The sequence below is a fragment of the Rhinolophus hipposideros genome, assembly GCF_964194185.1.
Source record: "Rhinolophus hipposideros genome assembly, chromosome: 4".
Classification (NCBI taxonomy): domain Eukaryota; kingdom Metazoa; phylum Chordata; class Mammalia; order Chiroptera; family Rhinolophidae; genus Rhinolophus; species Rhinolophus hipposideros.
The window spans coordinates 11,622,205-11,648,504 of NC_138050.1; positions in this window are offsets into that span (position 1 = coordinate 11,622,205).

Sequence of the window (26,300 nt, forward strand, 5' to 3'; positions counted from 1 at the left end):
GCGAGTTTTTTTGTAGAGGTGGCTGTTAGGACGATATCCACACTGAGCCTCTCTCAGGGCCAAGGTGAGACATTAATGATTTTTAGCTAGTTCTTCACCTCCAAGAAACTCAGCAACTTCCCATGTAGTCTCTGTAATCTCCCCAGGGATGTAGATCCAAGCGTCATTAATTCTAGTTTTCTCAGATTGGAGGATCAAATACAACTTGTAAACTTTGGACCAGAGCTAGTTCTCTGTGTGGCTTGCCCTGATAGAAAGGGCCGACTGTGGAAATTTGCCAACAGCGGTATATCTACCCAAGTGTGTTGTTTCTCTTACACTGACATGCTTCAAATTCCCACTCCTTCAGTTTGAGATGTTATCTGATAAATGAGATCAATATCTACAATTCAGAAATATCTACATTCAGAAAAATTCTTTTTGAATGAAAGCAATTCAAAGCTGTCAATGAAAACAACACGCAAGGTAGTCCAAAAATACATCACTAGATCAGGAAACTTACCTTGGAAATTAGATTTGGGCCCTAAGATGTTTGGGCAAGAACATTTCACTGAAAGGGAAGTGGGGGATTAAAAAAAAAAAAGAAGAAACAAAGAAACAAACAAACAAAGAAACAGGTCCAGGCTGAGTCCTCACCAGGGGTATCCATCAGGTTTGGAGGGAGATTCCAGGACAGTCTTTCAGAAGGTAGAAATGTTATCTCAAACACTCTGCCCGGGAAGCTTGTCCTGGGTTTGCAGCACACTGTCTCTGTTGTAGGCCCCATCAATATGTGGCTGGTGTCCATTTCAGCTATCTTCGTGATGAATATTGATCACCATCCTAGATCACTCATTCAGCAGTCCTCATTGATCATTACATTGCTGGGATTAATAGATTAGCTGGCTGAAGGGCTATTCATTTAAGGTCTATTCATTTAATGTGTGTAGGCATAGATCCAGAGTCTATGGCAAACCTAAGGCTTTCATCTTCCACCTCTGTGTAGTGCCTTATAACTCCAGGTGATAATTTTCATGCGAGAGGGTGTATACTTCAGTGTTGATATAGGTGAAAACTAATATGTAGGGTACCCAGGAAACTTGCATTAATTTGAACATCGACCTGGAAATTTATGTAACTCAGAAGGAGCCATAGTGAAACCTATTTTTAGATTACCGATAATGTCTTTGTTAATTATACAAACAGCAATTCAGGGAGAATGTGTAAAATGCTTATGAGAAGAAAATAGTTTTAAGTAACTTAAAATTCCAATTTCAAATGATTGATATACCAATTTAAAAGCATTCTTTCCCCCCCCCCATCCTTAAACAAGCTCTTCCTATTAGTTTATCAAGACAAGTCTCCTAAGAACGTTTACTAAACACATTTGGTTATCTGTATTCTGTACTACATGTTCTTGGATAGTGGGAAACAAAGGGTTCTGCAACCTGTACCCCACAGGTTTTTCCCCACCTCATCAAATGCTTCTCTACTAATCAAAAGTCCAGGTTGTCATCTGTGCTTCTGACCTACTGGCTATAAATGGAGGTTCCAATGACCTCTCCTTGGATTCAATTAATTTTGTAGAGTGGCTCATAGAACCAAGGGATACATGTTACTTATTAGATTACCAGTTTATTATAAAAGGATGTAATTCAGGAACAGCCAGATGGAAGAGACACATGGAAAGCCTCCATGCCCTCTCCAGGGGTGCCATTCTTCCCAGATTTCAATGTGTTCACCAACCTGGAAGATATCGAACCCCATCTTTTTGAGTTTTTATGGAGGCTTCCCTATACTCGTATAGTCATGATTGATTAATTCATTGGCCATTAGTGATTGATTCAACCTCCAGTCCCTCAACCCTCCTAGGAAGGTGTGGGGGAGAGTGAATGGGGGGACTGAAAGTTCTAACCTTCTAATCACATGGTTGGGTCCCCTAGCAATTAGACCCCCCTATTTAGTTTACTTAGGGACTCCAAAAAATCACCTAATTAACATAACAGACAACTTTATCACTTTTATTACAGGAAATTCAAAAGGTTTTAGGTGCTCTGTGCCTGAAGCAGGATAAAGACCAAATATATATATTTTTATTACAAATCACAATATCACAGAAACCCAGCTTAAGGCTAACCCAAGCCCTCTGCTTGGAATGGGAACTGTGGGCATGTGCACTGGGCTGATGGAGAGGGCCTACCAGGAGTTTATTTACCTGGTTGACACTTTGGGGTTCTTAGTTGGAAGGGATCCACACTGGAGCAGTGGGTGATGGGAGTGCAGAGACACGCATATTTTAGAATCTGTTTCTCTGGTAGCCTCACGGATACTATCTGAAGACTGAGGAAAACGGGATGGGAGACAGAACCTGAAGGAGCTTTTTGGAGTAGTGACTCCATTAGGCATTGGACTCTTGTCTCATTAGTGACTCATTCAGTGACAAAATGGAGGGAAGGGTAAGGAGAAAAGTCTTCCTTCTTCATGAAGCCTCTGTCATTTTTATAACACCGGTGATTGTGGAGGGAAGAACAAGGTGACTACAATTTGGTGGTAGTCAGGACACGTGCATGAGTGCTTGGGACTCATATATTTAGGGGCCCCAGACACAATCATGGAAAAGGAAAAGGTAGGTACTAGACAACATACTTGTCAGTACAGAGGAGTGAGGCTTAAGGATGCAGACAAATATAGCTTATTACAATTAAAGTGGCATTATTTATACCTATAGCTTATGTTGTCACAGAATATTTGAGTTATCCCTAAAAATAATGAAACTAAATTTCTTTCTACAACTACTTGGAATGGGTATAATGTAGTGAAAAGAGCATAGGGTTTGGATCAGAACCAAATTCAAGTTCTGGCTCTGCCATATGTTACCTGTATGACATTGGGCAAGTTGCTTAACGTGGCAGACTGCTATGTGTTCACCAAAACCCATCTTCCCTCCCTACTGAGCACATACCTTAATTATGCCTCCCAGCTTCTCTGGCAGCCAAGAGTGTCTATATGACTGAGCTCCAGAAACTGTACCGGGGACGGAAATAATATATGTCACTCCCAGGTCTGGTCCATTAAAAGTTTTTATGCCCAGGAAGCTGGCACTAATTTGAACATCAATCTGAAACTGACAACTCAGAAAAAGCCAGACTGAAATCTAATTTGGGGTTACTTATAAAGCCTTTATTAATTGTATGAACAGTAATTCTAACAAGAACATACAGAGTATCCAGCAAAAGACTGCAGGTTGCCAAAGAGTGGCAGGGCCTGGGGCTCTGACTGACCACATGAAAGGCTAGTCACCAGACAGGGATGTTTGCATTGTCTCTGCAGGATCAAGACATAACTTTTATTGCCTTAAAACACTAAGATTGGGATACATGTGCTACAGCAGTTCACATCATTTCCGTGTACTAATCTGCCTGAACTTGAATTTCTTCTCATTATAAAGGAAAGAATATCATTAAATTTATAGGGTATTTTAAGAATTAACTATAGAGTCTGGCACACAGTAAATGCTAAATAAATAGTAGGTATTGTTATGATATAATCTCTTATTCAGATTTCCCCCTTATTTAGATATCCTTTTCTCATATTTGGTGAGTTAAGTTCTCCCCCCCCCCCCCATTGGGGAAGAATGAATCATTTTAAAGCAAAACCAGCATCAATCTTAGATGGGAAGAAAGCATGATTTAATGAATGAGAACGGGCATCAGTTGCAAAATATGCAAACTTGGGTACCATTCTTAAGTTTTCTGAACCTCAGTGTCCTCATTTAGAAAGCAGGTATGAGTTATGCCTAATAGGGGATATGTGAGGATGAAATGAGATAGCAAATGTAAAAGTATCTCTTAGTCTTTGGAGTTCCATAAAAACGTACGGTTTATTATTAAAGATTACCATTTGAAACTCACAAAAACAAGCAGGTTTAATACCAACATTGTCATCCCAAACAGTGTCTGATTTTCCACTAGACTAGCAAAGTTGTTGCTTTTTATTGTAATACTTTTAATGTGGGTGGATACATGTGACTAATATTACTTTTCTGTTTTTTAATATGTTTAACTTGATGAACTAACTGCAGTAATATATTTGCAATGTCCCATTTTCCTTATATTTTAAAGGAGGGCAAAAGACATTGCTAGTAGTAAATCATGGATGCCTAAATTGGGTCTGACGGGTCAGAAAAAAGTAAGATCCTCCTTTTTCTGCTGTCATTGAAATATCCTTTGGAGAGAGATGCACTGGGAGCTGGGGCTTCATTAGGATCAAACCAAATCTTGACAGATGTCAGTTAAGCGATCCCTGTAGTGAATTTATGATCCATTTTAAACTTTTCAACGCAGTTTCTTCATTTACAAGTTATAATCTCTGCAAACTCCTCATCTGCCTTTTATAACTGTGAATTGAAGGTTATTGGAAAGTGAGGCCTACATGGAATCATAGTTGGTATGTTCCTCACATCATCCCATCCCGTCAGGCACAGAGTCGCCTATTTTTCTCTAGATGGGGAGTTAAAACTGAATATTTAAAATACCTATGCCTGGGCTCTGAGGAAGAAAGTTATAGTCCCTAACATCTTAAAGGGAATAAAAAAAACTATTGAGTGGATGGTATTTGGAACTGTGTGAAGGAGAGTGGAAGAAAATATGTTCAGTGAATAATTCAACAAAAATGTATGGAACTTGAACCAAGTGATCAAAGTGAACATCTCCTCCATCAATGTCATGTTGACATCATGTGTCAATGTCATGTTGATATCAATGTCATGTTGCTATCATGATGTGACGAGAAGGGCACTTCACCCTGTGGTATTTTTTGTTCTCACAGACAAAAAAGCAGTCTGATGAGGAGCAGTTGAATGAGGAACATTCTGACCAGTAATCACAAAACTATAAAGGACATGAAAAATAAAAAGAGATTGAGAAACTGTCACAGGTCAGAAGAGACAGAAAACATGATAACAAAATGCGCTGTGGTATCCTGGATTGGAGTTTGGGCCAGAAAAAAAAGGTCATTAGTGGAAAAACTGGAAATCCAAATAAAGTCTATAATTTTGTTAAGAGTAATGTGCAATGGTGGTTTCTTAGTTTTGATAAATATGCCATGGTAATGTAAGATGATGACATTAAGGAAACTAAAACTGGGCAAGAAGTATATGGAAGCTCTCTCTACTATTGTCTGTATTTTTTCTCTGTTGATCTAAAATTATTCAAAATAAAGTTTATTAAAAATAATATCTGGATATAAATTTTTTAAAAAAAATAATAATATCTGGATATAATTTAATAAATATTAAAATTTAATAAAATTTAAAAATAAATATTTGATAAGTAGGATTTTATTTTTAATAAAAACATTAAAATAAAATTGTAATAAATTTACATACATTATTTTTAATAAATTTCTCTCCTATCTATCTTCTATGCAGAAGAACCTAGCATTCTGGAAAGATAATGGTGACAGTATAGTTTTTGATCCCCTGGAATCACCACATAAAAGCAAATGAAGCAACCCACTAGTAAAATGAAAAAACCATCACAAAAATTGTTAACAAATCTAGTTGACATGGTATATCTATGAATGCCAAAATGCCAAGCACGTGGGGAAGAACCGCCAAAGACACCAAAACTACATGATATCAGAATCTTTATAGGAGAAATCAGAGAGAAGCACCAGATGGATCTGAGGACAAAAAAAAACAAAATAGTCAACAGGTATCACTGGAAAGCATGACCAGCTAATCTGAGAAATGCACCTGAAACTGGGAGAGGTTGTGCCCAATCTAATTATGGGTGAGTGCAAGGACCCTTCAGTAAGGTGTGAAGGGGTCTGGAGCAGTGTCCCTATGAACTTCTCAGACTGACTAGGCAGACCTATCAGGACTTCCTTCCACGACAAAACCACTTAATGAAGAAAAATTGCTAGAAATGAAATTAAAATTGATCAAGGTAAGGACATATAGATGAAGAAAGAGAAGATTCAGATAAAAGTAGGAGGGGAAAACAGAGACAGAAAATCTCAGAAAGAAGCTACCCCTTTTTCACACTATGTGACAAAAACAAAACAAAACAGAAGAAATGTTTTATGAAGTTTTAAATAAGCTATTTTGTTCCATAAACCCTCCTAAAGTTCAAAAAATTAATTTCTCAAAACTGAGCAATAAAAAAAATAAAACAAGCAAAGCTATTATGAGACAAATAAGAACAAGGAGCAGAATAACACCCATGCAGACTTGCCAGAAAGTCATGCTGACCAAACAGATTAAATCTGTACCTACTGTTTCAAAACAATTAAGACTTTGAATCACTGACATAAAACATGAAAGACCAACATAAATCAAAATTATAGAAATTCTGAAAAAAGTGACAGAATTCAGTAAAGAATTAGTAAATCATTTCAGACTATTAGACTAATAGTCACATCAGACAATTAGAAGGAATACAAGAGAAAATAAGCATAAAAAATAATGTCCTAAGAGAAACAGAAGGCAAAAAGAATAAAATATTTAAAAATCAAAAAAGAAATGAAGAGAGAAAATGATTTCAAGAGAAAGTAACAAACATTAATGATAAGCAAAAAAAAAAAAAAAAAAAAATCCAAAATATAAATATAGACATCTCTGAAGAAGAAAAACAAAGCAAGGAAATATAAAAAAAATAGTAAAATTCAAGAAAACTAGCATTAAATGTATATGAAAATATATGTGGAAAGAGCACATCATGTACCTGATAATATCAACCCAGAATAGCCAAGAAAACATGTTCTAGTAAAATTACCAGACTTTAAGAATGAAAAAACAAAAAGTCCTTTGGATATCTAGTCAGAGTAAGTGACTTATAAAGGAAATTAGATTATTATCATACTTTTAACACTGATGCTGTATGCCAGAAGAAGAAGAAGGAAGAAAAGAAAGAGGAGGAAGAGGGGAAAGAAGAGGAGAAGGAGGAAATGGAAGTGGAGGTCACCTTTGGAAAATGACAGGAAATAAGTTAATTTTCTTGGAAACTGGTAAACAAGGAAATGGTATCAGCCCTTTATCTTCCATTTCCTGTACAAACTCTATTAATGAGTAACCAAATAGTGGGTGAAGAGAAGTATCTCCTTATAGATTATTTCAACTATTAAAATGAAATGAAAAATTTGGAAAATCCCTATTTTGCAACCTTCAATGAATTAATGGATCCATTAATAGGCATTGGGCAGCATCAAAATAGGAACAAATAGACATTTTTGGTACCTCAGAATGAAAAAACATATCATTTAGAAATCTTTTACACCATGTATAATTTTGATAATGATTATCAAAATTGGGCTATGTTCTAGAAAGAATAATGGCCCCCCAAAATGTTCACCTTCTAATACCTAGAACCTATAAATGTGTTTTTTATATGGCGAAAGTAATTCTGCAGTTGTCATTAAGTTAAAGATATTGAGATACAGATGTGGGCTACACGTGGGAATTTGTCGGAAACACAGAATGTTGTTAGAGATAGAATAGATAAATTAGTGTTATAGAGAATTGCAATCATTGGTGCAGACTTTCTCAACCAGGATTCCCTGAGAGAATTAAGCTTTAACACCCTAAAGAATCTAAAATACTTAATATATTAACCACACTCCTTTGAATCTAGTTATGCACCCTTCTTGAGGGATATGAGAAAATATTAATTCAAATCATTTACAGCATTCTGTGAATCAGAAAGGCTGGAGGGTATGACCATGAGAATATGTGACTAAAGTGGAGGACCAGACCATTGAAAAAGTTCAAAGAACAGAAAGACCAGGGAATTGGTATGATCATCTATGTGTATATTGAATTCACCAAGAATTAAGACAAGAGCAGTATTGGAACGGAAATTATTGAAAAAGGAGAGCGGGTAATCCAAGAGTGGATAGACAGCAACAACAAGGAAAGGTAGAGGGTGATGTCATCTCATGATAGAAATACAAAATGGGTTTTCCGGGAGAAGGGAGAATAGATAGAATGCAGCAATAAGGAGAAAGGAGGAGATGTAGCCTACTCCAGACCCGAAGGTATAAAGAGAGTGGAGGGTAAAAAGGCCACTTAAGGGGTTACAGAAAAGTTGGGTCCTCAGGGGAGAGTTTGCTCTTTAGCCAGAGGGTGGAGAATATGTGCAGTAAATAGATGGAGGATAGAGAGTATTTTGCTGGTAATGGACCTTAATTTCCAGAAAGCACAGTGGAATGAAGAATTGAGGAAGGGTGGGAGCAGATACAGAGTTTATGGGATTACAGTGTGGGAGATGAAGAGTTCCCTGGCAGACATGGGCTATGGCATACACAGCAAGGAAGGGCGCGATAAGGATTGCTTCAGCGGATTCAAGACAAACAGGCTGTTTGAGTGGCAAAAGAAACACGCGGGTTTCCAGGGCCTCCTTATTTCGAGAAGGCCTGGAGGAGGTGTGGTCTTAGATCCAGTGCACATAGCTAGCCTATATAAATATAGTTTTAAATGTTGGAGGATGACACAGCTCTGTAAGAATCTTATGAATGTGATAGATCATCTCCTTAGAAAAATGCAGATAAACTCAAAATGAGAACAAAGTTGCAAGTTAGGATTTTTCAGAACTAAATACATCCACAAGTCTGTCTCACCCACTCCCATCTTTAAATGCTTGTATTTGTATTAAGAAAATATGATTTAGACTCTGCTTTTTACTGTGACAATATGATTAAATGATATATTCTAAATTGAAAGGGAACAATTTGTTATCCTTCCGGGGACATGTATTTACATTTGAACACAGACATACTGAAGACAAAACTTAATTCAAAGGCACTGTTGGGACAGGAAGAGAGCTAAGCTGACAGGTGAAGAGGATTTCTTAACATCTCCATGGAGGCTGCTGGCCGGAACACTCACACCAAGGCCTAACATAATTATTTAAGAAAAGCTTTCTCTTAAATGTCGGGGGTGCTTTATGGAAACTGTACAAAGCGGCAGAAACACAGGCCCTGCCCTTGAGAAACGGAAAACCCGAGTCCTTGGGGTCAGCCTGAATATGGACCTTCTACTCTTGCCTCTGCCTCTGCCTCTCCATTATGATCTTGGCTCAGTCATCTGACCTCTTTGTAGTTCAGTTTTAGGACCTTTAGAATAGAAATCATAACATCTGCCTACAGGGAACTCAGAAGTGCTGATCTTGGAGGTGTTGGTGTTAGTTAGTTCTCATCAGAGTGGCCCATACAAGAAGCACCTGTCCTTTTTCTTTCCCAAAGATGTCAGCTAAGCCACAGGAGCAGGGAGAACAAAGGAAGAAAGGCCTCTGATGGAAAAGGAGTCACAAGAAATCCTGAGAGGAGACAGGAATGAGCTCCTCGTTCCTTGGGACTTGCTTTAGCTGGCTTGAGATATCAGAAGATACACTCTTCTCAGACAACTAAGAGCCAGGAAAACCAGTTCTATTTGAAAGGCTGATGTTAATGTAGCAATTTGTGAAATGAAATGTTACATATGGCTAAGAAATGGGGGTAGTTTCTGGGGAGGAAGCTAGGGTAAGATATATCATTAAACTAGAATTCTGTATTTTAGGATTCATTTGCACACTTTAGAAACTAAGCAAAAGCTTTAAAATGTTTTTTTTTTTTCCCCCTAAAATGGAATTTGCAGTTTATTCAGGCCCTGAATTAATATTTGGGTTACTTGAATTAACAATTAGAACATGTACTCACACAAATTTTGTTCTTTTAATATTAACTTAAGTCATATTTTAATCCTATAAGCCTCAAATAGCTAAAGAATTCAAACTTCATTGGATAGGATTTTAAATGACATGATTGATAGTTGCTAATTTGGAAAAATACAATTTGCATTTCTTCTTAGTCGTCAAGGTTGAAGAGGCCTTTCATTTGTCAGAATGATAAACTTTGTATGCAAAAGGTTGCAAAGGAAGAAGCAAATTGGTGGATTGACATTTTCATCTAATTTAAAACAATCATAATTACAGGTATAAAAATATAGAAATAGAAATAAATTAGAATTACACTTCTGCCATTTTGTATTGCATTTCCATGGGCTAAAACAAATAAAAACTAAAAAATGAATCCATTGGCTTGAAAGGGGAGTTATAATTAGGCATGGGCAATAAATGAAGAGAAAAACGTTGGGACTTATCTGTTTTATAGATAATATATTATATTATATTATTATATTATAATATATAGATAATATAATATATTATAGATAATATAGATGATGGATAGTTTAGATAGATAAATAGAAGACAGATAGATAGATAGATAGATAGATAGATAGATAGATAGATATTTTCTGATTCTTGCATTCTAGTTAAGTTGGCATAACAAACACAACAAATCAAAACCCTTTGTCTTTCTCCTTTTGGGTTTTCTTCTTTAAAGAAGATTTACTTGTTTTTCAAAAGGTCCATGCTTCACATAGATGGAGTCTGTTGGCTTTTGGCACCAACAATTTGTTGCGTAAATTCCAGGACAATTTAGAGTATTTGTAATAAAAGGCAGGGGGGGATTTTTCCTGAGTGGTTATCTCTTCTGTTGACATCTGTGCCTCTGGGCCTAAGAGAGCAGGATTTTGATTTCAAAGTCAGAGATTGGATTTCCTGGATTTCTTCAATTCAAATTTGCTAAGAGCTGAGAAACTCAATGTCCAGGAAAGAAAATACTCTAAATTACAGATGGAAGAATCTTATGAGGTAGGTGCATTACCTTAGACTCAGAGCTTGGCGTTCTTCAAAAGTTAATAGTGAGCTGTAGTAAATGGCAGAGCTGAGGTGCGAAGCTTGGTGTCTTGGACTTGAATAATCAGTTGTTAAGACAATCTATGTAAATATCTATTATCCAGCCTTGTATCGATCCTGTATATATACCATTACTTTACACAAGCCATCTATGTTATCCACACACCATTTAAGTTTTTCACATCACATAGATTTTTACATTATATAACCGTATATTTAACCAAGATGAAGCTTAAAAATTAATAACAGAAAACGACATGACTTATAATTACTCAACATTAGCTAACTGGATTCAAAAAGGAAGCCATATGGTTTCACCTTAAGGCTGCATTTTCTGGGCACTATTTTGACTCTAGTTTGCACATGGCTTGGGGCTGAACAGAGTAGAAAAGACTGCAGACCTGGTACAGAGCCAAGGCACCACTGGAATGGAAAGCGCAATGGAAGCAGCCCTGCAGAGCAGCTCTTGGGAACATGAAACTCTCTTTCCTGTGTACTCATGTCTCAGCTCCCAGGAAGGGGTAGGAGTCATGGCTGGAGGGACAAAGTATGATTAATATCCTGGTTTACACCTTGATAGCTCATTAAGCTGAGTCAGCTCTAGCCAACTTGGGACTTCACCTGATGATTGAATCACTTTCTTATTAAATTTCTAAGCTCTCCAGGAACTGTCTGGCTCCCCAGCAATAATTAGCATCTGCCAGTCCCTGCGGACTGTGTGGAAGTAGGAGAGAAAAGCGCTGGACACCCCACATGGCCTCTTTGTGATCTTTTATGGATGGCAGGCCTTGCACACACGTGCAGAAGGAAAACAGCTTTACCTATAATATCCTAGTGCATGAGGGTGCAGCCCCTGGAGTTAGGCTTGCTGGACTCAACTCCCAGCTCGGCCATGTAGTGGCCGTGACTTTGAGCAAGTTACATAAACACTAGGTCTGTCTCCGTACCGTCAAACAATGAGGAAAATAATGGAGCCTGCATCTTAAGCTGTTATGAGAATTAAATAACATGTGTAAAGCTCTTGGAAGAGTGCCTAACACGTAATCGGCCCTGAAAATATGTCAGTGACTAATACATGCAAATTTTAGGGAATGTTCCCTATGAAAGTTGCAGCGTCCTACACTTTGTCTGGTGGCATAAAGAATCTCATATTCTCTTAGTAAATTCCAGATGCTATTTTCCAACAATGACAAGAATCTTGGCAAAATCTTAATATCACTGTCGAGTAAAATATTTGTTACCTCTACGCTTAAAATATTTATTATCTGTTGTAATTCCCATAGTTAAGGTAAGTAATACAAATGGTTGTCTGTATTACCTACCGTGCAGTAGTAACGGCATAATAATTGTGATTATATAAGCCACATGCACAAAGTTTTGGTATACAATTAGCTTTGATAAAGTCATCTTTGCACATATCATTTCTCAGTGGTCACCCACATTTGTAGTATAATACTTTTAAGTTTCTACAAAGTAGAAGAGCAGTATTCAAATAATTTGTAAATAAGAAAAAAAGACATGTATGAGTGACAAGCTAAACAATAACACAAAACAACAGTTCGACAGATTTAGGTTTAAAGAAGTATTTAGTGAGCATCCATTTGCAAGGCACAATTTACAAGAACTATAGAGACACAATACAGAGAAATGAAATAGCAGAAACTGTGCTCCAAGAACTCAGTCTGGGGAAGGGTACAAACATGTACAGAAACACTTCTAATTCAGGAGAGACTCTGGTGGGTGTGAAAATAAACCTGCTTGCAAAATGCCAAGAAAGCCACCAGAGTAGTAAGGCTTTTGTTTGAGGATATGAGAAGCATGTGTGGAAGAGAGAAGCGTGTTGGGGAAGAGGAAAGAAGGTAGACAAGGCCACAGAAACGGCATGCTCAGGGCAGGCCTAGACTTCTCAGTGAGAAAGAGCAGGGGGAAAATAATGGTAAGGGTACCGTGAGCCGCTGTGTAGAAAGCTCTGTGTAGCAGGCTGAGGAGAGCCGATGTGACAAAATGACCCAAGGAACCATTGAAGGTTTCTAATAAGAATAATGGCATAATCAGAACGTTTGTGGGAGTATTCCTCAAGTACAGAGTAGAAGCAAAGAAGACTAAAATACGGATCTGAACATTTGAGTTCTGGCCTTGGTTTGACCATTCTTTTTGTGACCCTGGCTCCATTCTCTCTTAGCTTCAAAACAAGATAATAATCCTTGTTCTGCCACCCTCCTGGGGCTCTTGCAAGAATGAACTCAGAATATGGTCATTAGGGTCTCTTGGTGGTGGGAGAGACTGGACGCAGGGGCACCATTTAGGACTCCATTTACTGGAATCAGTGAGAACCTGGGCTGGGCAGCAGAGTAACATACGATGTCAGGATTGGGCTCTTTCCTTTCCTTCTAATATATGATACATAATTTATCCATTCATTGTGTTTTTTTTTAATTTTTCCTATCTCAGAGTTTTCTGTTGGAAGGTGTTAATACTACCTCAAGAGAAGCATTTTTATATTACTTTTCACTACTTCCTCCAAGGTTTGTGAGTAACCGTGACATGAGAGCAAATACCACTTAAGTAGTTTTATGCTAATATGTCCCATTTCCATTGGAAATTAGACGAAGTATTTTCACTCTATTAAAAATGAGAATGAATATGATTAAATTTTGTCATATTGTACAATACTATCTATGTGGATTTTTTATCTGGAATCTCTCTCACTCTGTATACCGGAGGTGCCATTTTAAGAGACGTTATCTATGCTCGAGCAGTAGTTCTCTGTAATCAGAAGTGTTTGGACACTGATGGTAACCACTTCGAGCCTCTCTTGTAATTGCAGACGTCAAACGTGACTTGTATTCATCTTTTGTTATTGATATATATTATTACAATTAGTACAGTTTTTCCTTTCTTAAAATGTGTATACATATTTTTGGCACCCTCTGCATATATGCGTATTGGTCTTTGATATAGTCTACTTTACTATAGTGCTTAAATTTTGGACCCAAGTTGGACTCCCTTTCTATCAATTGGACACTGCCTTCTCCTATTAGGATGCACAGAAGTCTTTCAGCACCTCTTTTCCTTTCTCTCTCTTTTTACAAATCCTAGGCTCTGACACAGGACTTTATTAATGGTCCTTCAGAGGGGAATTCATCTCCGGTAGCAAGCTTTGAGTCTCATACACAATGCTGGTTTGTGCTTCTTTTATATGCTAAAAAACAGGCCCTTTCTTCTCAGTGGAACCTGTCACAGAATTATACATCTCTTGAACATAAGTAGGGGACTGGCTTTACAAGCTGAGACTGTAGATTTCTAGGTGTCTATCTCTTTTATAGTGAACCTGTTCTTACTCCAAAATGTAAGGGCTTGTCCTGTGTCACCAGACTAATTGTAGAAAAATTCTACCAGCTCCAATCTTAGGCAACCCACCTCAGGGCTTGTAAGTGTCCTGTAAAGAAGAGTTAAGGATTTCTTCTCCCATATCTTGGGGAGAAAAACACTCAGGACTTATTTCGTCTAGAAAATATGCAAAAATAAAAGATTCCTTAGGCTCCTGACAACTGAAATTCAACAAAGGTATTATGCGTTCTTAAAGGTAGGGTTTGAAATATCAATAAATGTCATCAGCAGAGACACAGTGCTCATTTCTCAGTTCCTGCACATTACTTTATTACAATGTAAATTGGCAGCTGATTATTACTGCTTTATTACTTTGGTCACATGCAAATTGACAGCTGATTATTGTGTGAGATTCTGGAGTGTGAGGGAGAGGAAGTCCAGCACAGAAACCCCCCATGCAATTTGTATCCCCATCTCTTCACCCCACTCATTCTTTAGCCTTTCTTTTATCCAGTCGCATTTACTCTTGAAGCAGGGCTCAGTAGCAGAGGCCTCTCCACATCCCGGGCCTCACCTTTCCTTGACCTAAAGCTTAGTAATAGATTATCCCCCTGCAGCTTGAGCTTGAAATGTCCTCTATCCCAGTTCCCTGTTTTAGAAAATTACCCTGAAACTTATGATTTATGCCCCCATGCTTACTGATCACAATCTTTATGGCCTAGCATTCTTTCCAGGGTTACTCTTATCACTGCTCCTAGGTTGATAAGCACTGATAGAGAGCCACATATCCACAGGGAAGGCTCCATGCAGATTCTGGGAACCATCACTGGCCTCTGGAGGAACGCACAGATTTTCCCTTAAATGTCCCAGGCTAGTCTGAGAATGTTAAGGCAGTTTTTGGAGGTGTTAATCCACTGGCTTCTCAGATCACCGGTGCTCTGATAATAAAGGCTTATTCTATGACCCAACTCCTGTGTCAGTTTATTGGCTGAGTGGCACTGGCAGCATGAGCCCAGGACTTGTTTGGCCTCCAGTTTCACTCTTACCTGTCTGCCCAGAAAACTTTATCACACATAAGTATGCAGGCCTGAGCGCAAAAAGAAGCAAGTCAGCAGTGGTACTGTCCTGGAGATTAAGAAACATGCTCTGAAGTTCCCATCCCTAGGTCCTTTCCTCAGCACGTAATAAAAAATTGGGCAAGGAGCAGTGAAGAGGTTTCCTAAATTTCAGTCTAAGATCTTATGTTAGGCTAGTTGTCTTTTTTTCTGTATTACGTTATCTCCCAAGTGATTGGTATAGCAAGGATAAGTATGTATGTACTTGAAATACATTTTGCATCTGAGGAATAATCAATATTTTTTTTTGTCAATATAAAATACAAAACTCACCTTCCCTATTTTCAAAAACTGATCATAATGTTCTCTTACAAAAATTCTGATGGTCTTCAAAAATTGCTTGTATTCTTTTTTTTCCCTGTTTTATAGAGAAATAGTTGGCATGAATCACTGTATAAATTTAAGGTATACAGCATGATGGTTTGATTTACATATATTGTGAAATGATTACCACAATAGGTTTAGGTAATGTCCATCATCTCATATAGATATAATAATAAGAAAAAAAATCCCCTTGTGACGAGACCTCTTAGGATCTATTCTTTTAACAGCCACTCCTATTGTTTCCTGTTATTCTTTATTCCAATTCTACTCTTATTCTTTACTCAAATACAGTATATTACCTTTTCCTATTCACTGAACACCCACTACCCACTTCGTCACCTATGATATTTTTTCCCATAATTTATTAACTATGACCAGAAGAATTCTCGGTTCTTGACTGATGAAGAACAAGCAAAGTCTAGATCTTTCCAATTTCAGGGAGTCTTCTACAGAACATTATATGTGTGAATAGAAGCATCTTGACCAACCCTGTCAGTATGCCCATCTCTACCTGATTAAAACTCTGCTTATGCTCTAAGGCTTCTTTTAGGTCTTATTTACTCCAAAAAGACTTTAGTAAAAAACACCTCTACCCACAGAGATCATGTCACTTTATGAAAATGTGTTACTTACTATTTGGGACACCATTTGGAACCTTATTCAATACTGCCTAATAGAGAGACTTAATTTGGTAGACACTTTTCTTGGCACCAAAGTGGTAACTACCCCAGACAAGGGACTGATATCTTTTTTTGATGCCCAGCAAATCAAGAATACTTTTACTTATATACACAGAAAAAGGTTGAGAAAGAGATAGGTAATTGTCCCCACAATATTGATTCCACCTTTCTTCTTCAGTTAGAGAACACTCACGTGTTAGCTGGGCACAAAACTCTATCTAGACTGCACTTGCCAGCCATCCTTTATTCTAGCTATGAAAGGTGACCAAGTTCTGTTCAATTGGATATAAATGGTATGGTAGGCTAATAAGAGCTCCCAAAGTCATGTCCTCATTCTTATCTCCAGAACCTGTGACTTCTACCCTATTTGAAAAAAGGTCTTTGCAGATATGAGTAGTTAAAAATCTTGAGGCAGAGAGATTATCCTGATTATCTGAGTGAGCCCTAAATTCTGTCATAAGTACCTTTATAAGAGAAAAGTGAGGGAGATTTAACATACATAGAGGAGAAGGCAATGTGACACCCATTTGCTGGACAACGTTTTGCTAGTGCTGAAGATATTAGTTGTGTGGCTCATGGATCCACACAAACATCTCAGCAGAAGACGGAAATAAAGATGGTATTATCCAGGAAAGATCTATGGAGAACCCTCTTATCTAATAGTGTGAATCCAGTTGACATATACAGGAAACCATAAGGTTTTTCAGAATGTTATACCAGCAAAAACACTGCCATCTTGGCCTGAAAGGTATAGCGATAAAATGAAATGTCAGAAGGTTGTTGGACTCTTAAAAATTCTATAGAAAGGAAACAGGCTAATAAAACTATTCAGCTACAAACATGTACTTTCAAGAAAAAGAAAGGATGACTTTCTTTAGAGGAACAGGTGAAGAAACCATGGCCAGAGCCATGGGTACAGATGGCACAGCCACAAGACCAGGGAATTAAGCCTCAAGCTACAGAGAATTATTCCCAGACCCTGACACTTAATGGAATTTGTTCTGTTGGCTTTCAAAATTGTTTGAGAACAGTAACCATTGGACAATAAAGACCATGTAGTATTTCAATACCAGTTTATAAAATAGAAAAGTACACAAAAGCTGATGTAAAGTTCCCAAATAGTATGTTATCATTGAGAAATTATATCTTCAAAGCATTAATTTTTTAGCAATAGTTCCCATATTTTCTCGTATAATTGTGTTAAATTTTTTAGTATTTATATTTTTGGTACCTAAAAGGTCCATCATATTTGACTTCTCTCCATATCCCTTATACTCACACCCAGACATTGTTAAGCAATTACATTTGTATTTTTCAAATGTCTTACATACATGTCCCATTTTTAATATTTCAATATCCTATTTTAATCATTTTGTGTCACAACCTAATGTGATAAAATAACCTCTAACTTGCCCAATTACTTCCAAATTTTCCAATCCTACCTACAGAACATCTCTTCAGATGCCTCTCTTTCTGAAGCACAATTTTGAATGCCAATTTCAATTGTTTTACACTAGCTAAGTAATAAAGAACCCAAAGTTGGATTTATCCTTTAAGTATTTATATGAGATATACATTAGTACCCCTTTATCTGAGGGTGATAAGTTCCAGAACCTCCGTGGATGTCGTACCAAACCACATACACACACACACACACACACACACACACACACACACACGCGAGGTACGACAATTAAGTTCATGAACTCATCCTAGATAAAGTACTACATACCTCCTTGCTGAATATCACTATAATCACCTTCGAAGTACTCCTCCTGGGGAAGCTATGCACTGATGCCAACACCTAGTCCATCCTTCAAAGCAATTTTGGAACTCTTTCTGGAATGGCCATCAGAACTGTCGTCGTATTATCCTTGTGTCCTGAATGTCATCAAAATGTCTTCCTTCCAATATTTCTTTTATCTTTGGGTAAAGAAAGATGTCATTGGGGGCCATATCAGATAAGTAGGGAGGGTATTCCAATACAGTTATTTGTTTACTGGCTAAAACCTGCCTCACAGACAGTGACACGTGAGCTGGTGCATTGTCATGATATAAGAGCCATGAATGGTTGGTGAAAAGTTCAGGTTGTCTAACTTTTTCACGCAGCCTTTTCAGCACTTCTGAATAGTAAACATGGTTAACTGTTTGTCCAGTTGGTACAAATTCATAATGAATAATCCCTCTGATTTAAAAAAGATTAGCAACATCTTTGCAACAAGTTCGCATACTTAATTGTCACCCTGCGTAGCCATGGTTCACACCCATACCAATCTCCTTATTGAATGGTTGTTCAGCTATAGTCTTAGCATTCTCTTGAGAACACATTTTCTCTCTTTTTTTTAAAATATGAATAGACAGAATTTTCCAAATCTTCAAGTTCTGATTCTTTTTTGCTTAACAATTACTTCAGTTTATCTCGCTCCTCTTTCATCTTTATATAAGCAGTAAGGAGAAACAAGTCTATACCTTCAACAGTTTGCTTGGAAATCTCCTCAGCTAAATATCCAATTTTATCACTCACAAGTTCCAACTGCCACAAATCACCAGAACACAATTCAGCCAAGTTCATTGCAACTTTAAACAAAGATTGCCTTTTCTTCAGTTTCTAATAATATGTTTCGTTTTTCCATGTGAGACCTCACCATAATGATCTTTAATGTCCACATTTCTACCACATTCTGTTCACGATAACATATATATTCTCTAAGATGATAGAGGCTTATTCTATTGTTCTCCTCTTTTCTTTCTGAGCTCTCAACAGAATCTCTTTTAACATCCATATTTCTGCCAACAGTCCTTTCAGGGCAATCTAGGCTTTTTCTAGCATACATTCAAAATTCTCTGGCCTCTACCATAACCCAGTTTCAAAGCCATGTCTATGTTTTTAGGTATTTGTTACAGCAACACCTCACTTCACAGTACAAAAATCTGTATTAGTTTGCTCGAGTCATAACAAAATATCACAGACTGAGTGGCTTAAAGAACAGAATTAATTTTCTCACAGTTCTAGAGGCTAGAAGCCCTGGATAGGTCTGGCAGGGTTTGCTTTCTCGCGAGGGTGCTCTTCCTAGCTGTCAGATGGCCATGTTCTCTCTGTGTCCTCAAATGGCCTTTCCTTAGTGCCGGTATATAGAGCAAGAGGGAACTCTCTGGTATCTCCTCTTATGAGAGTAACCCAGCCAGATTAAGGCCCCACTTTTATAACTTCAGTTCACCTTTATTACTTCCTTATTGACCCTATGTCCAAATACAGCCACTGGGTGCTAGGGTTTCAACATATGAATGTGAGTAGGGGAGGTGCGGACAAAAACATTGTCCATAAAAGCAATAAAAATAAGCTTTATTATTACTTGTATATTTCTCTTTTTGTACCTGTTTGGATTTGTTTATAGGTAGCACAAAACAGAAAAAACAACTCAATGTTACTCAACCAGTTTAGTCAGGAATGTGGATCCTGAAACATGGTTCTGGACACGCATATCCAGCAACTGGGATAACTGGCTGCCTACTCAGCAGCAAGAGGCTCTGGCTTCAGTGCTTTTGCTTCATCACGTGACGAATCAGCAACTCTGTCTCTATGTCTACTGGAGAGCATGCTGACATTGTCTTTTGCCTTGAGGTCAGACTCCTCAAGAGGCTGATTGGTTCACCCAATCAGTGAAGGACATATCTGTATACAAAACCACTTAGGAGGCTTTGGTAAATGGAGGCTTTAGCACTCAATCTGCATCCCTGATCCAGTAAGCCATGGCCAGGAAAGAAAGGTCACATGCTACTTTTTCTGCAAGAAACACATCAGAAGGAGGTTGTGGATATAACAGGCATTTCCCAAGACAGGGTAGGGTAAGTGGAAATCACCCTGCTTGGTCTGGTTAATAGTCTATCTTATCATACAAAAGTGTGATAAAAAACTATGGTGACTATTTTTTTTTGTGACTATTTAAATTAATAAAAATTTATTACAGTAAAAGACATGATGCCATTAATCCCCCTCAAAATACTCACCCTTGCTTTGAACACACTTATCCTAACGTTCTTGCCACTTTCTGAAGTGGTTCTGGAAGTCCTCTTTTATGAGTATCTTTAGTTGCACTGTCATGGCTGCCTCAATGTCCTGAATCAATTCAAAACGCTTATGTTTCGTGGTTGTTTTAACTATGGGGAGGAGCCAGAAGTTGCACAGTGCCAGATCCAGTGAATAAGGTGGATGAGGACACACTGTAATGTTTTTATTTGACAGAAATTGCCATACCAGAAGCGGTGTGTGACACTGAGTGTTGTCATGATGCAGAATAAAACCGTTTGCCCATTTCACGTAAATGCATTGGGCATGATCCATGATTTACAGCACGCTTCAAAACACACCTTCTCTCAGCCGTAGCTCACAACTGACTGACGGCACTGAACAACTTGAAACTTGTCACATACTGTTACTGAGGTTCATTGCACCGCTTCCCATATTGCAGATCCCTGGCTTTCCGTTGGATGGCACTCGGCAGCAGCATTCACTGTATTTTGTGATCACAACAGAAAGGCTCTGTGTCACACATCACTTCTGGTATACAGCAATTTTTGTCAAATAAAAACATTAGTGTGTCCTCATCTACCTTGTTCACTGGATCTGGCACTGTGCAACTTCTGAGCCTTCCCCAAAGTCAAAATGACCATGACAGGTAACCATTTTGAATCAATTCAGGACATTGAGGCAGCCATGACAGCACAACTAAAGATACTCACAAAAGAGGACTGCTTCAGAAAGTGGCAAAAATGATGGGATGAGTGTATTTGAAGTGACGGGGACTATTTTGAGGGGAATTAATGGCAACATGTCTTTTACTGTAATAATTTTTAAAAATCTAAACATTCACTGTAGTTTTTGATCACACCTTGTAAACGCTATCTTTTTCCACAAATATTTACTATGTGCATTTATTGTGTTGCATGAATGTTGCTGGTTGCTGGGAATACAATGATAAAGAGGTCAAGGTCCTTTCATTATAAGAACTGTCACTTTTGAGGGGAGAGATACACATATTAAAATAACTATCATTCATCACGTAAAATGATTCATCATGAAATATTAGTTAATAGTTATTGATAAGGTGCTCTGGGACTCATATGTCAGAATGACTAAGGGAGGTCTTAGTGAGACCAACACATGGATGGCAACAAAATAATCATTTAGAGAGCAAGTAGCCTTTAGTAGGTGGAGGAGAGCATTTCAGTAGAAGGGAACAGCCTGGGCAAGGACTTATAGCTGCATAAGCATATGGTTATTTGGGAATACGCATAGAGTATACCAGGGGAACACCTATATACCAATACACAAGGAAATAAAGAGGTGAGGAGTAGTGAAGAAAACACTGTAATGTAATTTAGATTCAAAAAAAGAAAAATCTAGGTTCTACCTTGTAGCTGCAATCTTTTCTTTCTCTGATCCCCCTTGTAGATCATGTTACTTGCTACACTGGTGGAATGCAGTCATTGCTGTTCTTATCTATTCTAAAGACATAAGCACATAAAGGGAAGAATCTATTGATTGCTTTCTGTATCTTCATTGTATTTAGCACAATGCTATAAATACAGTAGACAGTAAAAAATTAAGAACGTCGAATGAGTAGTGTTTCTTGCTTCTGGATTACAGTGTCTTGATAATTCTCCTAAAACATAGGTCACCTCAGATGTTTCTTCTAAAAAAACATAAGAAATTTTCAACTTATTAGCTTAGGATGACACTGCAGGCAGACCAAAAAGGAATGGGAGTCATGTCTTGAAACTGCTGACCAGGGTTAGAGGTATCAAGCACACACCATCTTCTTATTGCATCCTGAGAGAAACCTGGTTTCGAGCAGTTATAGAAAACCCACCTCACTGAGATGAAGGATTCCTGTTTGTGATGCCTTAAAAGGTTGACTTAGAAGAATAAGGTTAAATATAACTATAACTAAACCTAAGTAGGGTTTGGCAAGGCACATGCAGAAATAGCACTAAATCAACAACAGAACAATATGATGCAGGCAAATAAATGTTGACATTATTATGCAGACAAAGCAGTTGACAATAAATGTTAGAACTGATGTCCGCAGAAGATGCTGAACTTTTTAGCCTTAAGACATCACAGGTGGGATGGCTCTATGCTGGAAGAGTATTCCTTTAGATAAAACATTTTGTTCAGTCTTTCCAAATTTAAGCTCACCAAGGCCATTTGAGGTAATCAAGGTCTTACTTGCCATGAGACATAGCTAAGTCAGAACAATGAGGAGCACACTATGAAGTGCTTTCTGGGTGACAGCAGAACCTGTACTGAATGTCACAGGCTCAAGGAAGGCAATTTGGGAGGGTCTAGAAATTAATCCAATACCCTCATTTTTGTCCCCATTTTACAAATGAGAACTTGAAGGCTCAGAAAATTATGCCAAGTAATGGTTTAAGAAGAGGCAGATAACCCTTCAAATCATTATCTGTATGGTTCAATGGTCTTAATGACATCCTATTGCAGTCTTCGTTCCCCAAGTACTTTCAGCATGTTTTCCAGTTTTTGGCCAGTCATTCTGATGACAAAAATTAGAGAAGGCATCTAAGTTTTTATTTAAATTTTTCCATTTCTAACTCAATATTTAGGACCACTAATTTAATCCAATTATGACATTCTGGTGATTAAAAAAATGACATTTGCCCCTCATTTCTTTCACTTTCCCTTTTCCCTCTTCTCTGCTCTCCTCCCCTTCCCTTTTTCTAACTTTTCATTAACAGATGTTTCATCAACCCTAAAAACAACAACAAAACAGCATTGACAAGTGCAACCAGGAGCCAAAAGAACCATTCTTTGCCTTTATTCTCAGTTAATATTTAAATCATGCCATTAACAAATAAGGTTTGGTCAATCTTTTTACAGAGAAAAGTTATCCTGGGTTTGGCATCCACCTACAACAGGCATACTATTTTCTTGAAATATAAAAACAGCCACTAAGAACTAGTTTTTTCTTCTAGTAATATCAGTGACCAACGTCTTATTTACTTTTCCATCGCACCAAAAACTATTACCTGTTCCTTTCCCAAAATTATTTCTTCTCTTGACCTCTGTCTTGTTCTTTGCTAAGTCTACTTTTGGAGGCTTGTCTTCTGTCTAAATTCTAAATCTTGGAGTCCTTAGAACGTGGTCCTTGACACTCTTCTTTAAATAAAATAGAGGGTCTCATCTTACTCTCAAGACTTAAATTATCATCATATAGCATATATTTCTAAATGTTTATCTTTAGGTTGGGCCTTTCTTTTAGACACATAAATACAACTTCCCATTCTATGTTTCTTCACAGTTATTTCATAGATACCCTAATGTAATCAGCCAAATCTAAATGTTTGAGCTTTTCCCCCCCAAAATTGTTTCAGTTCCATTGTTGCTTGTTTCTATAAATGGTGGCTCCCACTCAGTTGTTCCTGACAGCAGTCTAAGTGTCACACCCACTCCATTCAGCCGATATCTGATCAGGCACCAATTTCCCAGTTTACAAAGACTTAGAAAACAATGAGAGGTTATTTTTCTCACTTAAAATATCTAGAGGTCGGCACTGTTGGCATCAGATAAATGGACTGACAATATCAGGAGCAGCATTCTTCATTCTTATTACCTCATTGCTGCAAGATGGTTACCCCCCTAGTGGGCATTATATACCTGTTAAATGCAGGAAGAAGAGAGAAAGACAGCACTACCTTCTTTGGAACTCTTATCAGGAAAGCAAAAGCTTTTCTAGAACCTTCACAGTAAACTTCTGCTGATGTACTTGCAGCCAGAACATACTGCACCTCTTCTCCCTTTCATCTTTAAGGGAGCCACAAATGAACAGCAAAGGAGAAGGTAAGGTCAGCCTTACCTTCCAATCTCTATACACAGATGAGGAAGTGATGGGGAGCAGTTCAGGCTTGCACTGAAATAAGATCTCTTTGATTTTTCCATTTAAAGGTGTTTCAGCTATACAGGATATTCTCCATTTGCCTTCCACATCTACTCTCTGCCATTCTCACCCAGCTCTCTGTCCTGGATGTCTAACCACAGGTGTGTATGTGAGTGGGGAGAGGGGAACCAGGAGCACTGCAGTAGGCAACAAGAGAGAGAGGTCTGCCTGGCTCTCTCTGTGCCAGATCTGGGCTAACACCATTGATTTTCTCTGCTCCAGTTTCTGCCTATCAGCTCTCTCCTACAACTGAGCACCCTGGGTTTTCATAACTGCTCTCACCTTACCCCTCAGGCCAAGTGATGGTGATGACACACCCTATCTCTGTTTCTGGCTCCAGCGCACTTAGCATTACCTGCCGCTTTCCTTCACCAGTGCCTGCACTTCTATAAATTGCCCTTTTATTAAACCCTCTTCAGTCCTCCCTTCTGTGTGTGCCATCTGGTTCCTGCCCGATACAGTCATCAATACCATAACACCGTATTATTCATATTGATAATGATAACACCACACCTCATACAGAACGAGTTGAAAACTCTGGCTGAATGTGGGCGTGGGGAAGGGGGCAGATCACCCAGCTATTCACAAGTGTGTTGCTAGCAAGGCTAAGAACTGAAAGAATGCCTTTGAAGTTCCCTTTACGCCCACCAAATTTGCTGTAGTCACCGAATGGGCAGAAAATGCATCCTCACAGTAATTTTTCTTCAATTTACAGCATTAACTATCAATTTTCCTTCTTCATTGCCCAGGCACCGTGTCACATGGGCTTGTGCACAGCAGAAGGAAAACAAGAGGTATGAGAAGCCAGACTGTTGGAAGCCCACCACCCTGAAGCCTGTTATTCCTTTCTAAAGAGCAAAAAGCTTCTGAAATGTGTATGCATAGAGGAGAGGGTGTTTGCTCCAACACCACGGGAGATGTCTAGTATTCCTTTGGGAGCACACGCTTATTAAAATTTCCTGGAGTCTCTATGATATTCCTTTCTACTCCTCTGTGCCCTGTCTTGGCCAGCGGGTTTTTATCCAAAATTTGGTTTCTTTCTCCTTCACATCCTTTGATAATCTCCTGAGGGAAAAGGAAGATTGATCCTTGTACCCCAGGTCTGAATGTGCTAGAAATAATGGAGAACAGGGAAAATGATCTATTTGTGTATAATATTGATTTTTTTCCTACACAGGTGAATAATGCCAACTAGTAATTAGATCTAGATTTTACGTTTTTTTTTCCCTATGCGTTGGATATTATTGATAATGCCTGCAATTAACAGGAAAAAATAACAAGAATATTTCTGGAACTTCAATGCCTCATCCTCTGGCTACTATACCCAAACGCTTCCTGTTTCTCATATGCTTCCCTTCCCCAGCCAAAGTTTTAGACCCAACATGTAATAGTCTGTATCTTTATGATTATCCTAGATCTAGCAATATATACGGTGTTTGGGGCAGCGTATGAATAAAACTATTCCTTAGGAATAATATAAAAATCTGCAGTGAGAATTTTTTAAACAATTATTATTAGAAAGTTTCACAGTTTTCTCTGCCAATGACTAAATAAATTACATTTCCTTAAGGCGTTTATTACAATGCTGATGAAAATTTCAGGATACAGTGCTGATGGTCACAGTAATGAAATACATGAGGCCAATTATACTGTTACACTCCTGGAGTATCTTAGATTTAATTTAAATGACTCACAGCCACAAAAGTAGAAACAATAACACATTGGTATGTTAAAGTGCCATTTTTTTCTGAGTGAAAAGGAATTTATTAATAAATAAAGCAGGGTTATCTTTCAATGACTGCATCTCACGATTGAGGAGGACTAGACTTTTACCTTATAACTTTTTTCATGATTTATTTACCATCAAGTATGACAGATCAAAGAATGCTAGAACTTAGTGGAGCTGGAAGAAATGGTCGAGTACACCTAATTAACCACCTCGATTTATGATGAGAAAGAGAAGACCAGGAAAGTCAACTGCTTGACTCGGGTCACATACTTTGCTGAGACAAAAACCTAGGACAATTTTGTTCAAAGTCTGGTCCAAGGCTTATTTATGTTACCTATGTTTTGAGTATGGATAAAATTGATATCCTACATAATATCCTATCCCAGTCAGTGGATCTGGGCCCCACTGCCAGACCTATTACTCAGAATTTCTAGGATAGCATTCAATAATCT